The 19,900-nt window shown below is 40.8% G+C and overlaps 1 protein-coding gene and 1 non-coding gene across 5 annotated transcripts in view; both read left to right on the top strand.

Annotated features, from left to right (window-relative positions):
- Positions 1-19,900, top strand: part of CHMP3 (charged multivesicular body protein 3) — a 75,680-nt gene that overhangs the window by 41,434 nt on the left and 14,346 nt on the right. The window lies entirely within an intron of this gene.
- On the top strand, positions 5,455-5,561 carry LOC150006392 (U6 spliceosomal RNA). Its single transcript, XR_016512073.1, has one exon. It is a non-coding gene; the product is annotated as a U6 spliceosomal RNA (small nuclear RNA).

Below are 19,900 nucleotides of genomic sequence, written 5' to 3'. Positions count from 1 at the left end.
CATACATGCACCCACATACATACACACACATTTACAGTGTTTATTACCCAGGTCAACAGCTCCAAACCCTTAAATAAATGAAGAGGAACAGACTTTTCCCTTCATTTGGCATTCAACATTTAACTGTCATCTAGTATATGAAAGATTAAAATTCAGTTTTTTAAGGCTGACTGAGCAATAATATTCTAAAATATATATGTATTGTGTATTGTCCATAGTAGTGTTTATTCGGTGGTTTTAAATGTTTTCCTTCAAAACTTTTACAAACTCAAATTTTATAGTGCATAATTGTCTCTTTCAAATGAAATATTTTTTCTTGCACGAAATACAGCATTGAAATTTTTTAAAGGGTGGGAAATATCCACCACCCTAACAAATTGATTGTTTCCATTTGTTTCATATTCAATTTTAGTTGTTATTCATATGAATACTTCTTTTCCACAGTTGTAAATACAGTGTAAGAATACACAGTTGGCATTTTAGTGAGTGACACAGATGGTCGTTCCTCTGGAATTAAAAAGTCCTATTCTTATACAAGCTGGATCATCAAAAAGCTACATTTTCACATCGCCCACCCATCTTAGCTTTGCTTCCCACAGAAATCCCTTTACTGAGCTATGTTTTCATAGTATTCCTTTGCTTTTTTAATGGATAAGAAATAGAATATTTCTATAACCTCTATGCAGTTACTGGTACAGTCAGAAGGTTACTTAAGTGCTGGAAAAAAATTCTTTCCCAGTGAAACAGTATGATTCTATCAGTGTCCTACAGCCCCAAACATTATTAACCTTTGTATAATAGTTGTTGAGATGCTTAAAGCTAAGTTTAATCCCAGTTGCAGTAGCTCTTCCAGCCTAGATCAATGCAGTTTTGCCCTTCAGAGGACATCTGGCAGTGCTTGGAGACATTTTTGATTATCAAGACTGAGGTAGGGGAGATGCTGCCATTGACATCTCATGGGTAGAAGCCAAAGATGCTGCTAAACTCCCTAGAATACATGAAACATCCCCTTACAACAAAGAGTTATCCAGCCCAAACCATCAATATTGGCATTGTTGAGAAACAGCTTGCATTTGTGACTTCAATTTTTGAGCTTTTGTGTAAATTGCTTCAATTTATTTTTTTAAAGTTGTAGCATTTAAATTATAGGTCAAGTTGACTTTAAATTTTGAAAGTTTTCAAGATGTGCATGGTTTCATTAATTCCCTTTTATGGCCTTTGGTTTGGGTTCCCCATATTACAGAATATTTATACACTCTTCTTTTTCTTTTTTTATCTTTCTTCTTTATTATTTGTTGGATAGTTCCCTGTATATCATTTATCATTTAACTGTTTTTCTTTGTTATAAGGAAGAAGTATTTTATTCTCTCTAAAGATACTCACTTTTGGGACTCAAATGTTTTTTTATTTTTTTTAAGTATATTTTATTGATTATGTTGTTACAGTAGTCCCAATTTTTTTCCCCTTTGCTCCCCTCTGCCCAGTACCCCCCCTTCCCTCTAGCAATCCCACCCCCGTTAGTTCATGTCCATGGGTCGTGCATATAAGTTCTTTGGCATCACCCTTTCCTATATTATTCTTAACTTCCTCCTGTCCATTTTGTACCAACTGATTATGCTTCTTAGTCCCTGCACCATATCCCCATTTCTCTCCCTCCCCTCTCCCAGCTGATAACCCTCCAAATGATCCCCATCCCTATGATCCTGTTCCTATTCTGGTTTGCTTAGTTGGATTTTGTTTTTATTTTTTAGATTCACTTGTTGATAATTGTGAGTTTGTTGTGATTTTAGTGTTCATAGTTTTGATCTTCTTTTTCTTAAGTAAGTCCCTTTGACATTTCATATAATAACAGTTTGGTGATTATGAACTCCTTTAGCTTCACCTTGTATGGAAAGCACTTCATCTGCCCTTTCATTACAAATGATAGCCTTGCTGGATAGAGTAGTTCTGATTACAGGTTGCATTTTATCACATTGAATACTACTTGCCAGCCCCTTCCTGCCTGCAAAGTGTCCTCTGAGAAATCATCTGATAGTCCTATAGGCACCCCCCTGTAGGCAACCCTCTGCCTCTCTCTTGCTGCCCCCAGGACTCTGTCTTTATCTTTTACCTTTGGCATCTCAATCATGATACATCCTGGGGTGGTCCCCTCTGGGTCCAGCTTGCCGGGTTCCCTTCATGCTTCCCGGACCTTTATGTCCATCTTCTTCACAAAATTTGGGAAGTTTTCCTCATTTTTTTCAATTTTTGCTTCCTCATTCTGCACAGGTTGACTGTTTTTTCCTTCCTTATGTTCCAAATCATTGATTTGAACCCTGGTTTCCTTCCCTTCACCATTGGTTTGTGTGGATTTTCCTTTGTTTCACTTAGCATAGCCTTCACTTCTTCTCTTATGCATTTGCTGTACCCAAGCATATCTGTCAAGCCTGTGAGCATCTTTATCACCAATGTTTTGAATTCTGTATCTGTTAGGTTGTCTGTCTCTTCATCTGTGAGGTTGGCTATCTCCTCGTCGCTTAGTTCTCCCACCGGAACCTTGATCCATTCCCCCTTTTGGGCCCTACTTCTCTGTCTCCTCATTCTGACAGGCTCCTGTGTTTGTTTGCCTCCGCATCCCAGGTAGAGCTGTCGCTCCTGTTACAATGTAAGGGGAGAGCCTTAGGGATTCGTCAGTACAGGGTGACCTGTTGCACCATGTTGTGGCGCTGTATGTGGGGGAGGGATCAGAGAGGGAACAATGCCACCTGCCCAGCACGCACCCCTTTTTCAGGCACGTCTTTCAGTTCCCCACCAGATTGGTGTCCCTCTAGCTGCTGCCCTGACTGTCGTTCCCAGAGTGGATGGGTCTGCAGACATTCTAGGATGGTGGGAGGACTTTTAAACAAGTGGACTCTGCTGAGAGACAAGCACTTTTTGCCTCCACCCCAACCCCCACTGGGGGTTCTGCACAGTCAGAAGCAATGAGGCTTGATTTTCCCCAGTGCTGGGACCGTGAGCTTTGAGGTCCAGTGAGGAGCTTGGAACGCTCCCCAGGTTTCCCTCCCCGACTTTTTAAAACGTGTGACTGCACTTTCTGCTGGCCTGCCACTGCCGGCGCTGTTGCCACCACCCACACCGCATCCTCTCTGCCCCGGCTCCGCCCCTCCTACCTGTCTGGATGAGTATTTCTTCTTTATATCTTTGTTTGCTGGACTTCTGTGCAGTTTGACTTTCTGGAACTTCTGGTTGTTTCTAGTTTTGAGGTAGTTATAGTCCTTCTTAGTTGTGGAGGGAGACTCAGTGTGTCTGTCTACACCTCCATCTTGGCTGGAAGTCCCCCGAGGCTCAAATGTTTTTAATAACCACTTCTCTTCTTCAGAGCTTTCACTTGTCATTTTGAAGTGTCATTGTAAGATTCCATATTTTCTTGTAATTTTATTCATTCTGTTTGTAATTGCCATGTTTATGTTGGCTTTTAAAATCTGGTCAGCCTAGTTTGTGAGTATGTTGCTTCCCCGGCCTCTTGCTCCCAAGGAGCTGCATTTTTGCTACTAATGCCACTTTTAATATTTATTTTCATTTTATTTTCTGATTTTTAAAAATTTTACTGTAATTCCCAGAAGAGCCTGTTATAGATAGAGAGAGCTTTGCGTTTTTGTTGCTTTTTTTCGTTATTGCTATCAGAGTCTTTTCAGAATATTTCTATTGACCTTTACATCAGTCAATTATGAAGCCAAGTCTGTATTTAGCTTCTTTGTTTTCATCTTTGGTTATTTTTAATCAAATAATATTCATAGGAAAAGTTATATTTTTATGTGTATAATATCTTTTTTCTAGCAGGCATAGGAATATAATGTGGCTTTAGTTTTATATTTTTTATGAGATTTTTAAAATTAAGCTTTGTATTTTGAAATAATTATAGATTAACACACATAAAGTTATAATATATAATACAGAGATTCTGTGTACCCTTTACCCATTTTCCCCCAATTCAACATCTTTCAGAATTATAGTACCATATCACAACCAGGATATTGGCATTGAAACAGTTAAGCTTCAAGGATCCCTCATGTTGCCCTTTTATAACCACATCTCTCCCTCTCTTGTCCCCACCCCCTTGTTAATCTCTGGCAAGCACTAATGTGTTCTTCATTTCTATAATTTTGTCATTTCAAGAATTTTAAAACTTTTTTTTTAATACTGTAAATTTGTTGTCATTTTTATTTTATTTATCTGTTTTTAGAGAGGGGGGAAAGGAGAAAGAGAGGGAGAGAAACATCAATGTGCGGTTGCCTCTCACGTGCCCCTAACTGGGGACCTGGCGTGCAACCTAGTCATGTGCTCTGACTGAGAATCGAGCCAGCGACACTTGGTTCATAGGCCATTTCAAGAATTTTATATAAATGAAATCATATAGCTTTTTTCACTTAGCATAATTGTCTGAAAATTAACCCAGGTTTTTTGCATGAATCCATAGTTTATTCCTTTTTTTAATTGCTGAATAGTAGTCTATGGTATGGCTATACCACAATTTGTTTAACCATTAATATGTTGAAGGATTTCTAGATTGTTTTCAGTTATTAGCTGTTATGAATAAAGCTGAATAAAAGTGTACAGGTTTTTGCATGAACATAAGTCTTCATTTTTCTGGGATAAATGCCCAGTAGAACAATTAACTGGGTTTTATGATTGCATATAAGGAACTATCAAACTTGTCCAGAGTGGCAGTACCATTTTGAACTACCCACCTGCCAGTGTATAAGTGACCCAGTTTTTCTGTATCCTCGCAACATTTGGTGGTGTTACTGTTTTCTATTTTAGGCATTCTGATGGAAAACTATTTGATTGTGATTTTAATCTCCATTTCCCTAATGGCTAATAATAGGAACATTATTTGCCATCTGTATCCTCTTTGGTGAAATGATACTTTTGTCTATGTTCAAAATTCTCCACAATAAAATCCTAAAAGATTAATTCTTTTATATTTATTTCTGATTTTTAGTTTCTGAGATCAATAGGTTTGTTTTTGTCACCAGTAAGCAGTCATTGTATATCTGTAATTGAAAATGTTGGGATACCTAGTTTCTGTTTGTCGAAATCTCCCCCCTCCGCCCTTTTGCCATATGAAACTAGTTACTGCTTTATTTCTATGAAGCAACATTCTAGAATTTTTATGGTTATTACAAATGAAGAAAAACATATTTCTGATCTAATGCTAAATATATCATTATATGTAAGAGCCCCTGAGTCTCTATAAAACCACCTCAGTGTTGTTTGTCATTAAGACACTAATAAGTTTATTTTATTTTTTTTACCATTTGAATATGATAGTTTTCCCTATTGTCTTCTTTTCCCTATTGTCTTCTAAATTTATTCCTTGGTTTATTCAACAAAAAATTGTGTCAACTAGTCAGGCACAGTGTTAGGCACCAAGAATAAAATCATGAGTCCATCTCCAAATTAAAAAGCGATCTAGTACTTTCTTCAGCAACACATACACAAAAGTTGAAATTATACCTAAAAGATTAGCATGGCCCCTGCACAAGGATGATCTGCAAATTCATGAGGCATACCTTTTTAAAAAAATTTTTTTTAAAAGAAATCTCTTCATCAAATCCCCACTATATTGAGCTGTTAGTTGGGCCCTGTACTGTACACTGAGGGAGGGCGGAACATGGAACATGTGGAGAGGCCCTGAAGTTGGAGAGTCTGGAGCACTGGAAGACCTGGAGAAAGGTCTGGGAGTGGGCAGAGGGGAGGGGCTTAGCAGAAGAAGTGTGGCCATGAAGAGCTGCTTATTTTATTTCACAATTCTGTCTGTGTAATTTTAAATTTTAATTGTCAGCTATTTTCATAATTCTAATTTAATGGTTTATTTTTATTTTCAAGATTCTTTAGGGGAATATATATAGCATAAAAATTTTCATTTTATCCATTTTTAAGTATACAATTCATAGTTAACATTTTGATTAAATATAAGAATATTTTGAATACTTTGGTTTTGGAGATTTTATTTTATTTTTATTTATTTTTTGAGATTTTAGATAGAAATTTCTGTTTCAAACTAACATGATTTCTGTGACTATCTACCACTAAATTTTTTCTTTGTGGATTGATTGCTTTTTAAATTCATTCAACAAGTATTTATTGTTAGTATTCCGTGTGCCCAACATATTCTTAATATACGGGACATGGTCACTACCCTGCTGCCACTTATTTTCTAGTATACAATGTTGCACCTAGTTGTGCATTTATTGTTTGCTTCTTGTATGTGGTCTGATGGGAGGTCAAACCAGCAACCCTGGCAGAGAGGGACAACGCTCTAACCAACTGAGCTACCCGACCAGGGCCGTATTATTGTTTTTTGAACATAATATTCTAATAGCTACTCATGTTTATTGAGTATGAATCTATTTTGGTCTTAATGGGTTTATACAATCCTACTCGAGGTCATTTTTGTATTTTGAATAGTATATAAGTTCATTAGAATGTTAAAGAGCAACTCTAGGAGGTTTTTTCAGACTTGAGAATCAGTGTTTGCACAAAACAGAAAGTAGGTGATTTTTTACTTTGTTTTGTTGTATTAGTTTATATGTGCAGCAGCAAATAACAGAAAACTTGACCACAGTGGCTTACATTATAGCAGAGTTGAGGGATTAGGACTCTTTCTCTGTGATTGCCTGTCCTTGCTTTGAGCTGGTTGTCTCAATATGGGCCTCTGCATCAGTGCTTTCTCAAAGCCAGGGGCTGACCAATGAGAGACATGTATCATAACCAACTCACACATTTGGGAGATGCTTAAGTTACATTTACAAACATTTATATATTTTTAAATTTATACTTGTGTGTTTGGCAGTTTACAAAACTTGCTGACATATGTGATCTCATTCAATATTCACAAAGAAGGAGAACAGCTCAGCTTGCTAAAGTGACATATCCTAAATCATAGTCAGGAAGTAGCAGGGCTGGGGCTCAACCAGATTCCTCTGGTCTAAGTCCTGTGCATGCAAAACTAACCAGGCAGAGAGGGAAAACCCTACTCTCTTACAGACTGGGTTTTTTTGTTTGTTTGTTTGTTTGTTTGTTTTTTGATTGTGCAGAGAAGTCCTGATGTTTCAGAAGTCACTGCAGTTAGGTCCTTCTAGTCTCATCATGCGAAATGGCGATTTTTAATCCAGGGGACCCTCCTATTACTCTTAATTTCATCTTCAGGATATAGTTTGTTTTGATTTTGTCTTTTTAGTGCTTTATTTTTTAGAGCAGTTTTAAGCTCACAACAAAATTGAGCAGAAAATAAGAGTTCCTATGTACCCCTTGTCCCCACATATACACACAGTCTACGTGCACAAACTCCCTTCACTATCGACATTACCATCAGAGTGGTAGATTTGTAACAATGGATGAACCTACATTGACTCATCATTATCATCCAGAGTCCATATTTTACATTAGAGTTCACTCTTGGTGTTGCACATTTTGTAGGTTTTGCTTATATGTACATACTAAATAGTTTTACTGCCCTAAAAATCTCCCTTCTCCTAGCCCCTGGCAACCACTAATCCTTTTCCTATCTCCATAGTTATGCCTTTTATAGAATGTCACATAGCTGGAATCATACAATATGTAGCCTTTTCAAACTGGCTTAGTAATGATGCATTTAAATTTCTTCCATGTCTTTTCATGGCTTGATAGGTCATTTGTTTTTAGCCACTGAATAATAATATTCTATTGTCCAGATGTACTACACTTTATTTATTCATTCACTTATTGAAGGACATCTTGGTTACTCCCAAGTTTTGACAATTATGAATAAAGCTGCTATAAACATCTGTATGAGGAATTTTGTGTGGACACATATTTCAGCTCATCTGGATAAATACCAAGGAGCACATTGGATTATATTACAAGATTATGTCTAGTTTATAAGAAACTGCCAAACTTTTTCACCATTTTACATGCCCAAGAGCATTTAATGACAGTTCACATGGCTCCATCGTTGCCAACATTTGGTGTTGTCAGTGTTTTGGATTTTGACCATTCTAATAGGTTAGTAGGGTATCTCACTGTTTTTTTAATTTGCTATTTCCTGATGATGTATGATGTTGACCATCTTTTTATATGTGTTTTTACCATCTGTATATCTTTTTTGGTGAGGTATCTATGGCTTTTGCTAATTTTTTAATTACATTTATTGTTGAGTTTTAAGAGTTCTTTGTATATCTTGGATAATAGTCTTATCAGATGTGTCTTTTGCAAATACTTTCTTCCAGTTTATGGCTTACCTTCTCATTCTGTTGAAGAATTGATTTCTTTTATTACAAAATAATGTTTTATTAGACACACCTGCTTTCTTCCTGTGGAACATAGACAATGCATTTTAGTTCGGTGTTTTATTTTTCTCTTTATATGGACCTTTTTTGTTCTGAGTTTCCACTATACAACATACATTTATTTTGGCCTTTTAAAAATCAGTTTCTGAAGAGATCCAAGATGGTGGGGGCATAGGAGGCTGCTGAATTCACCCTCTCCCAAGAGCACACTGAAATACACATCTATATAAAGAGCAGTTACTCCTGAGAGACCACTGAGTGCTAATTGACGAGCTTCTGAACAATAAACGAGAGAAAGACCGAATAGAGGAAACTATAGGAACTCTCCAAGATCTGCAGGAACTCTCTGGGATTGGACATGCTGGTGAGCATTGTTTACATCTCTGCACCTTGATGGGTTGGGCAGGAGCTATATCTGGGTGCTTTTGTTTACCTACAAGATCACCACAGCATGTTGCCAGCACACTACCTGCATCCCATTCCAGCTCTGAACAAAGGGAGCAAGCAGCATAAACAGGGTGTCACCACATGCACCTGGCCCCTCCACCCAACTCTAACCGCCCGCTAATACTTCCGAGCACAGGTGGCCTACACAGAGGTTGTTTCTACACAAGATCACTTTCTGTACAACGAACAAGAGAGAGACCATACAAAGAAGGCCGGGGAGCTGCAGGAGCTCTCTGAGAACTGCTGGAATTTTCAAAGTTCAGAGGTGCCAGTGAGCACCATTGTATACATTCCTCTCCACCTTGATAGGGTGGATAGGAACTCTATTCAGGAGGCCTGGCCTGCATGTAAGGCTGTTGCAGCGTGTTCCTGAACACATTGCCCAAGCTCAATTTGGCACCTAATAAAGGAAGCAAGCAGAATCAATGGCGTTACTACAGACACCTGGCCTCCTTGCCTAGAGCCACTCCAGCTTGGTAGGCCAGCACCGAGAACATTGTAGGTGCCCACTCAGTTCCAGCCTGTCTGACAAAACTGCCTGGCACACACAGGCTACACAGAGGTCACGTCTATACAGTGCCACTTCTTCAAGACTTGGAGAGAGAGCTAGTTCATCTCATTCATATAAACAAGCAAAGAAAGTAAAATAAAATGAAAGGACTAAAAAAAAAAACCTCGGAAAAAAAACCCTAATGAAATGGAGATAAGTTATTTGCCTGTTAAAGAATTTAAGTCATAAGGATGCTCACCAGTCTTGAGAGTGGAATAGAGGAACTTACAGAGAACTTCAACAAAGAGTTAGGAAGTATAATAAAGAACCAAGCAGAGCTGAAGAATATGGTAACTGAAATGAAAAAAGCATTAAAGGAATCAACAGCAGATTAGCTAATAGGGAAGAATGGGTCTGCAACCTGGAAGACAGACTAGTGGAAATCAAAAAATCAGAACCGGGAAAAGAAAAAGGATTTTTTAAATGAGATAATATAAAGGACCTCTGGAACAACAATATGCACACGAACAATTGCATTATAGGACTCTCATAAGGAGAAGAAAGAGAAAAGGAACAGAAACTTTATTTGAAGAAATAATGTTTGAAAACTTTCCTAATCTGGGAAAGGAAAAAGACGTCCCAGTCCAGGAAACACAGAGATGTTTCAAACAAAATTCCCCAAAGAGACCCACACCAAGACATATTGTAATTAAAAATGCCAAAATTTTAACAAAAATAAACAATTCTGAAGGCAGTAACTAAGAGGACAGTGAGTTTTACATATAAAGGAAACCCCATACGGATATCAACTTATTTCGCAGCAGCACATTACAAGCCAAAAATGAGTGGCAGGACATATCTAAAGTGCTAGAAGAATGGAACCTAGAACAGTTTACCCTGCAAGATTATCATTCAGAAATAAGGAAAGGTGAAGTTTTCCAGACAAGTAAAAATTAAAGGAGTTTGTTATCATTAAATCAGCTTTACAAGAAGTGTTAAAGGGTCTTCTTTAAGCAGAAAAGAAAAGACCATAACCAAAAATAAGAAAATATGGGAAACGAACAAACAAAAAAAAGTCACAGGTAAAGCCAAAGAGTTAAGTACAGCAAATCGAACATTTAAAAAGCTATTCTGAAGGTCAAAGGACAAAAGTACCAAACTCAACTGAAACTATAATAAGTGTTTATGAGAGGCACAAAACAAAAAGATCTAAAATCTGACATCAAAAATAACGCGGAGGAGGGAGTAAAAATATAATGCTTTTAGAATATATTCAAACTTAATCACCTATCAGCTTAAAATAGACTGCTACAGATATAGAATGATATACATAAACCTCATGGTAACCACAAACCAAAAACCTACAAAAGATTCACAAAGACTAAAGAGAAAAGATCACCAACAACAAAAAGGAAAACCCCACTAAAGAAAAACCAGCAAACCACAAGGGAAGAGATCAAGAAAAGAAGAAGGAAGCAGAGGAGACTATAAAAAAATGAACAGAAAACAACAAAATGGCAATAAGTGCATATTTATCAATAATTAATTAAATGTAAATGGACTAAATGCTCCAATAGAAAGACAAGGTGACTGAAAGGGTTGAAAAACATGATTCTTCAATTTGCTGCTTACAAAACACTAAAATCAAATTGTAAGACCAGGACTTCTGGTCTAGATGGTGGTGTAGGTAAACATGGTAAATACTTGCATCCTCCCACAACCATGTCAAAATTACAACTAAACTACGGAATAGCCATCATTCAGAACCACCTGAAATCTAGCTGAATAGAAGTCCTACAACTAGAGAATTAAAAGAAGAAGCCACATCAGGACTGGTAGGAGGGACAGAGACATGGAATGGGCTGGTCCTACACACATGTGTGGTAGATAAAAATTAGGAGAAATATTTTGGCTTTGGAGGTCCTCCTGAGGAGCAAAGGGTCTCAGCCCCACACCGGGCCTCCTAACCCAGGATTCCAGTTCTGGGAAGAGAAGTCCCCATAACTTCAGGCTGTAAAAACCACTGGATATTGAGGCTGAGTGATTGGAGGGCTTCTGGAGTCCCAGGCAGTTCCTGTTAAAGGGGCCCACACACACAGACTTACTCCAGCTCACTCTGAGCTCCAGTGCTGGGATAGCAGCTCTAAAGGCACCAGGGACATATGGGAGGGACTGAAGTGTCTGGCATCACTGTAAAAGATGGGGGATCAGCTTTATCCTGGACAAAAGTGCTGGCAGAGGCCTTTGTTCCTTTAATAAGCCCTCCCTCCACAGAGCCCCTAGGCAGGTGCCATATCTGAATCTCCATCAACCTGGCTATCACTGTTATCCCCACCCTGGTAATTCCATGAGATACCACCACCACCAAACTTGTGGGCCCACCCAAGCTATCTCCCCAGTGCCTTTTCATATGAATTGCCTGTCTTGCCTCATGCTTCAGACTTTCCTAAAATCTTTCAGACAAGCAGCATCTGGTCCCAGCTTCCCTGTACCTTTCACTAAGTGGCCCCATGCTTGGCATAAGCAGCAGACAGCCATAGTTCACGTCTTGGTCTCTACTGGGCCCAAGCCCAGCACAAATAGCCAGCAGCTGCAGATTGTTTTGTAGCTCAAGCCAGGTGGCCCTGGGCAGAACACAGGCAGTGGCTAATCTTGGCGTGCACCTCCTAAGAGGCCCCAAAGCCAGCTACAGACCATACTGAAACATCACCCAACCACCTTCATAGCAACACAGACTCAGCAGGCACCAGAGCCCCACTGAAGTGAGTCCTGCTCTGTGAGGCAGATGCCTACATAGCTAATCCTCCATGGTGGTGGGTGGTCATAGCCAGTCCTTGCAGAGGATCAGCCTGGGGATAAATCCCTCCCATTGATGTGCCAAAAGCAATCAGGGCTCAGCTACAACAGGATGTTTTACACAGCACACATGGGTGGTGTGTGCAAGTGGAGTGCCCAGCTTGGGTGATCAGGGGAGCTGTGTGACTGGACCCTACAGTGTGACACCTCCTACATTAGGCCACCCCACCAAGCCCAGGATATGTAGCAGCTCTACCTAGAACATAGAAATATGAAGAGACAAAGAAATACATCCCAAATGAAAAAACAGAACAGAACTCCTAGAAAAGAGCTAAACAAAATGGAGACAAGCAATTTACTAGATTTATAGTTCAAAACACTGGTTATAAGGATGCTCAGTGAACTTAGGGGAAGAATAGATTATCTCAGCGAGAACTTCAACAGCATAAAAAGACATAGAAACCATAAAAGAGAACCAGTCAGAAATGAAGAATAATTGATTGAAGAATAATTTACAGGGAATCAACAGTAAAGTCGATGAGGCCAAGAATCAAAGCAATTTGAACTATAAGGAAGTAAAAAACACCCAATCATAACAGCAAAAAGGAAAACAATCTAAAAAAGTGCAGATAATGTAAGGAGCCTCTGGGACACTTTTAAGTGTGCCAACATTTGTATCATGGGGGTGCTGGAAGCAGAAAAGAGAGAGCAAGAAATTGAAAACCTATTTGAAAAAATAATGACAAAACTTTCCTGATCTGGTGAAGGAAATAGATGTACAAGTTTAGGAAGCGCAGAGAATCCCAAACAAGATGAACCAAAAGAGGCCCGCACCAAGACGCATCAAATTAAAATGCCAAAGATTAAATGCAAAGAGAGAATCTTAAAAACAGTAGTCGTCGTCGTCGGCAGCCGTCCGTCTCGAGAGACGATGGCGTAGCTTCTTGAGAGTCTATCTGCACCGCCGAGAATGGCTGTGCAGTCCGATTCGGGAGTGACAATCCCTGCCGCACTTGGTACAGGTGAAGGCAGATGGCTGTTGTTGCTGCTGCTGACGCTGCTTCCGCCTCGATCTTTTCTGGACCGCCTCCTCGTTGCGCGCAGCCTCCGCGCGTGACGTACCTTGCCTGACCGCGAGCCTCCAGGCTAGGCGGTCGTCTGCTTGAACTTCCCATGTGTTGAGATTGATGGAGCATTGTGTCATGTCCTTTTTGCAGATGTCTTTGAACCGCAGTTTTGGGCGCCCTGTCATCCTCTTGCCTTCTGCTAGCTCGCCGTAGAGGAGGTCTTTGGGAATACGGCCTGCATCCATTCTTTTGACATGGCCGAGCCACCTGAGGCGTCTCTCGCTAAGAACTGCATGCAAACTGCTCATGTTGGCTCGCTTCAGCACCTCGGTGTTGGGGACCTTATCCTGCCAGGCGACATGCAGGACGCGTCGCAGGCACCTCATGTGGAAGCTGTTGAGTTTCCTTTCGTGCCTTGCGTAGGTGGTCCACGTCTCGCTGCCATAGAGGAGAGTGCTGAGTACGCAGCAGAGTGCTGAACACGTAAGGACGCTGTGAGGGGACGTGCAGAACTCAGGTCGTGTCTTTGCAACTTTGATTCCCTTTTCACAGCCTACAGTTATTTCAAAGTTAAAAGTGTTTTATGTAGTATGTAAACGTGCAGCTGAATAGGGTGGTCCTGGTTGCAGGTTATATCTTTGTTTGCTGGACTTCCATGCACTTTGATTTTCTGGAACTTATGGTTGTTTCTAGTTTTGAGGTAATTGTATTCCTTCTTAGTTGTGGGGGGAGACGCCGCATGTCTGTCTATGCCTCCATCTTGGCCAGAAGTCCTCCTAGTGAATATTTTAATTGAATTATTATATTCTTCAATTCCTGAAGTTCTGTTTTTTAAGATATTTTCATTTTGTTCATGCATCATTTTCCTGATTTTCCTTAGTTGTCTGTTTTCTCTCGAAGTTCATTGAACTTATTTAAGATGGTCGTTTTTATTTTTGTCTCATAATTATTAGGTCTTCATTTCTTTAAGGTTGTTTCTGTGCTGGCTTAGGGGAGGGGCTCTCATGGGTGAAATAATTTTTTAACCATTTTAATGTAGCTGGTTTTGGCTTTGCACTTTCCTGGGATATTATGACTTTTTAACTGGTTTCTGGAGTTCTCTTAAAGCGTTTTTAGACAGTATATTGTTAAGTTCGTGTCTCTGTGGAAGAACAAAGTGTGGGGCTTCCTATTTTTCTAAAGGATTGGGCTGGCCTGGCAGAGGGTCCCTGGTTTATTCTTTGGGTGTTCTAGAGGGAACAGGCTATGAGGCAGAAGCCTGTCATTCTTCCAAAGTTGTGTAGTTTTTGTATTTTATGCTGTTTTAGTTTGTAACTAGCCCTATAGAAATAAGGTGATTAAAACAGGGGGAAATGATAGCAGGGCCCAGGTGTTAGAGTTTAGCCTTAATTGATAGGCTTAAGTAATTGAAGCTGTGACTGGATAGACTTTCTTTATCACCAAACCTTTGCTTCTGGAATTTTGCCTAGAGGGTGGCGGCAGGCAGCAGGACCCCAAATTGCTTTTCGGTAGCATAACTACTATTGAATCAAGATTAAAGCATTTCCATCTCCCTAAAAATTATCCTGTGTCTTGTTGTATCATCCTTTCCTCTAGCCCCATAGCCCAAGGCAACCAGTGATCTACTTTCTGTCTCTATAATTTTGCATTTTCTAGAACTTCATGTAGACTTTTATGCTTTGCTTCTTTCACTTAGCGTAATGCTTTTTGAGATTCATTTGTGTTGTTTTGTGTATCAGTATTTTGATCTTTTTTATTGCTGTGGATGTCTGTGATGCGATATTCTAGCGTCCGCATCGTTTAGAGCTGCGACTCAGAACATGGCGCGTTCCTAGAAGCCGCTTTAGGCATCAGTGGGCGGCGGCGCGTGGACTTGCAAGCGTGGGGCGCGGGACCAACCGACGCCACTTCGTGTTGGACAGTGGAAGCTGGAGAGCCGGGCTATTCGGACTGAGCCAATTGGTTTCCATGGATCTCAATAGTGCCAGCACTGTTGTTCTTCAAGTCTTAACTCAGGCCACCAGTCAGGATACTGCTGTGTTAAAGCCAGCTGAGGAGCAGTTGAAACAGTGGGAAACACAGCCAGGTTTTTATTCAGTGTTGCTGGTAAGATGCTTAAAAATAGTTATTATTTTTAATAAAATGAGACACTATTCTATTGTTTTAAAAACCTACTTGTGTTGGTGGTTTACTTAGTGAAACTGATCCAAATGTTTGGCTGCCATTGCACTGCCATTTACTAATTCGAGGCATGGCACTTGGAGGACATTTAAGAGATGTTTATTGTTGGGTGAGTATACCCAAGCAGGGTATTGGTAGTATCTGCTTAGAAGGTTACACTGCCAGTTTTCTATTTTAGCCTGTAAATGCTGCCCTCAAGACTGTAAAGGAGGAAAGAGGAAGGACATCTCTAAAATCAGAGAAGGAAAACTCTGACCCCAAAAAACCCCCGCTGCCTTGCGGCATACCTCTTCAGGGGAAAGGCTAAGGGAGTAAACCCCGACAGAAAATCCGGAGCCGGAGTCCCTAAGGCGGTTTGACATTGTAGTCAACACCGGCAACTCCTGCGGCGCACCTGAAGCCAAGCTGTATTGACTTTGTCTTTCCCTTGGACCCTTCAGCTGCGAAGAGAGGGGGGGTCTGCTGCATGGGCAACAGCAGACCCTCCATATCACCCTGCCCAGGCTCTGTAGCTTCAGTTTCACTTGAGAGGACACTCCAGCGTCATCGCAAGATGTCGACTCAACACGGGAGGAGACAGATACCGGTTATAAGCTCATCCGATTGGCGAAGGAAACGAGCGCCAGGGGTCTCCTCTGACGGTGGGAGAGGTCATCGCACCTCACTGGACAGCTACCGTATCGCCATGGCTCGCCTGCCCCACTGGGTGCGTGGGGATCAGAGAGGCGCCTCTCGAAAAGTGGGCCACAAAACACCCGCACCAGTTAATTCCAAGCAAACAACAAGAAAGAAGCCTCCGGCTCTTCGCCTCGCTAGCTGGAACATCAGGACCATGTGCCCCGGACTTACTGCAGACCTTCCGTGGATCAAGGGTGCCAGGAAAACCGCTGTCATCGATAGGGAACTGGCACGACTAAACATCGACATTGCGGCTCTACAGGAGACCCGGTTGGCCGACAACGGAACTATCAGAGAAACCAACTACACCTTCTACTGGCAAGGGAAGTCTCCGGACCAACCAAGACAGCACGGTGTTGGGTTCGCTGTGAAGAACACGCTTGTTAACTCCATAGAGCCACCCACAGGAGGCACAGAGAGATTACTTACCCTCCGATTGTCAACAACTTTCGGCCCAGTCAGCATTCTTAGCGCGTATGCCCCAACCCTCTGCGCCACCACCGAAGAGAAAGAACAGTTCTACCATGCACTGGACGAAGCGTTATCCAAGATTCCCAGAAGTAACGCTCTCTATCTCCTTGGAGACTTCAACGCAAGAGTAGGAGCCGACCACATGGCCTGGCCCACCTGCCTTGGAAACTTTGGGAGAGGAAAGATCAATGAGAATGGTCAGCGACTGCTTGAGCTTTTGTGTCACCACGGCCTGTGCGTGACAAACACATTCTTCAAGTGCAAAGAGATCCACCAGGTGTCATGGAGGCACCCCCGCTCCCGTCATTGGCACCAGCTTGACCTCGTCATCACCAGAAGAACGGATATTGGCAGCACCCTCCTCACCCGCAGCTACCACAGTGCAGACTGCGACACGGACCATGCCCTCGTGGTAAGCAAGGTGCGCATAATGCCGAAGAGGTTGCACCACTCCAAGATGAAGGGTCGCCCACGCATCAACACCAGTTGTGCCAGCAACCCAGTTAAGACCCAGCAATTCATCAACAAGATGGAAGATGCACTCGGCGAGGGAGTGGCGGCAGATGACATTATCGAATCCAATTGGCCACGTCTCCGCGACGCCATATACAACTCCGCCATTATTGCTTACGGGAAGAAAGAGCGGAAGAACGCTGACTGGTACGAGGCTCACTGGGAAGAAATGGAACCCGTGATCGAGGCTAAAAACAGTAGTAGAAAAACAATTATCTGCAAGGGAGCTCCCATAAGACTGTCAGCTGATTTCTCAAAAGACACTGCAGGCTAGAAGGGATTGACAAGAAATATTCAAAGTGATTAAAAGCAAGGACCTACAACAAAGACTACTCTACCCAGCAACTCTATCGTTTAGAATCAAAGGACACATAAAGAGCTTCCCAGACCAGAAAAAGCTAAAGGAGTTTATCACCACTAAACCAGTGTTACATGAAATGTTAAAAAGGGTCTTCTTTAAGAAGAAGGAAAAAAAGATTTAAAATATGAACAATAAAATACCAATGAATACATACCCACAAATGAATCTTAAAAATAAAACCCAAATAAATAAAGAAGCAGAACAGAAACAGACCCAGTATGTTACCAGACAAACCCTGGTTCTTATCACTGACGCAGTAAAGATCAACGAGCCTATTAGCATGCATGCAAAGTTTATTAGTGAATGGGAGAGCTAGAGCAAGGATGGCCAAAGACCAGGTGACCAGCACCCAGGTGGCCAGAGGGCCAAGAGAAGAAAGAGTGGCCAGAGGTGCCTTGGCCAGAGGCTGGGAGACCAGCAGCCCCCTTGTGGCAAAAGGGCCAAGAGAAGAGAGGAGTGGCCAGAGGTCAAGTGTCCAGAGGCCCCCTGTGTAGCAAAAGGGAGAAAAGAGAGCCAGTCCTTTGTTCTGAGGACTTACCTAGTTGGTGGGATGGGGGCGAAGGATTTACATATTAATTGATGGGTAAAGGTGGTGCCAGCTTTCCCAGGGAGACATGACTGCCCAAATATAGTTATGGGTGGGGATCTGTTAGCCCGAATCTTTACCTTGCTCCAGACTTTATTTGTTCGTTTTGCATACATGACAGGGGCCAGGCAGTTAACCAAAGTTGGTTTATGGGTTTTTTTTCTTTGGGCACTTCAGTCTCCCTCCTCTTCCAAGGCTTGGGATGAATACACAGTCTCAAGGTTTTCCTTTTCCCAGCTAGTGGAGATGACACACAGACAAACTTTCGAGGGCTCTCCCCTCCACTCCTGCCCCTGCACTGTCATGGTCTTGGAATGCCTGGCAGCCTTATGAACAAGGCTCAGGACTACTGGGTCAACGGGTGAGACATGTCTTCCTTTGCTTGTAGCCTCCTGTATTAAGTTCTTTGTTAGATTGCAATGGTGAGGGCCCTCCCTTTATGTCCCATCTGGTAATCATTTGACTGTAACAATAGATACAAAGAACATTTTGGTGGTTGCCAGATGGGAGAGGGGGTTGAAAGATGAGGAAAAAGGTGAGGGGATTAAGAAGTACAAATTGCTATTCTGTAACTACCAATGGGGATGTAAAGTACAGCACAGGGAATATACTCCATAATATTCTAAATATTATGTATGTCAGATGGTACTTGATTTATCATGATGATCACTTAGTAAGTTATATAATATCTAGTCACTAGGGTGTACACCTGAAACTAACAAAATATTGTATGTCAACTATAATTAAAAAATGAAGACGATTTAAAAATTTTTTTTAATGCAAGACCAATAAACAGACTGCAGGTGAGGGATGGAGAAAGATATTCCATGCAAGTAACAGCACAAGGGAAGCTGGGGTAGCAATATTCGTATCAAACAAAATAGACTTTAAAACAAAGAATGTAAAAAAAAAGACAGAAAGACATTACATAATTATAAAGGGACAGTCCAAGAGGAGGATATAAGTTGTAAATATTTACACATCCAACATAGGAGGACCTAAATATATAAAGCATATATTAATAGACATAAAGGGAGAAATTCATAATAATAAAATAATAGGGAATTTGGGGATTTTAATACCTAACTCACATCAGTGAATATATCATCCAGGCCAAAAATTAATCAAAGAGAATATTGAGCAAAATAAAAAACTACCTTGAGACAAATGAAAGTGAAAACACAACTTTTCAAAATTTATGGCATGCTGTGAAGGCAGATCTAAGAGGGAAGTTCATAGTTAGGCAGGCCTACTGCAAGGAACAAGAAAGTTTCCAAATAAATAATGTTACACCTAAGGGAACTAGAAAAATAATAACAAATAATCCCAAAGTAAGTAGAACAAAGGAAATAATTAAGATCAGAGTAGAAATAAAAGGAAAAAATTGAAAAACAATAGATCAGTGGAGCTAAGAGTCTGTTCTTTTAAAAGATAAGCAAAATTGACAAACCTTTAGATAAACTCATCAAGAGAAACTCAGATAAATAAAATCGTAAATGAAAGAAAATTTCCAACCAACACCACAGATATGCAAAGAATCATTAAAGAATACTACACCTCGCTGCTTTGGCTCAATGGATTGAGCACTGGCCTGCAAACCAAAAGGTCACTGGTTTGATTCTCGGGCATGGCACATGCCCAGGTTGCAGGCTCGGTTCCCATTTGGGGGCCTGTGGGAGGCAACTGATTCTCACACATCGGTGTTTCTCTCCCTCTCTTCCTCCCTTCCCCTCTCTAAAAATAAATAAATAAAAGTCTTTTTAAAAAATACTGCAAACAATTAAATGCCAACAAAATTCAACAGTCTAGAAGAAATAGATAAATTTCTAGAAGCTTTTAACCTCCATGACTGATCCTGAAAGAAATAATGAATCTAAACATCATAATTACTAGTAACAAAATTAAAGCAATGACTGTAAAACTCCCAACAAATAAAAGGACCAGACTGTTTCACAGGTGAATTCTACGAAACATTTAAAGAAGAATTAATACCTATCCTTC

The sequence above is a fragment of the Furipterus horrens genome, unplaced genomic scaffold (genome assembly GCF_987537825.1).
Source record: "Furipterus horrens unplaced genomic scaffold, mFurHor1.1.pri manual_scaffold_6, whole genome shotgun sequence".
Classification (NCBI taxonomy): domain Eukaryota; kingdom Metazoa; phylum Chordata; class Mammalia; order Chiroptera; family Furipteridae; genus Furipterus; species Furipterus horrens.
Note: the sequence above shows the minus strand (reverse complement) of the source record. Positions and strands in the feature narration are given on the sequence as shown.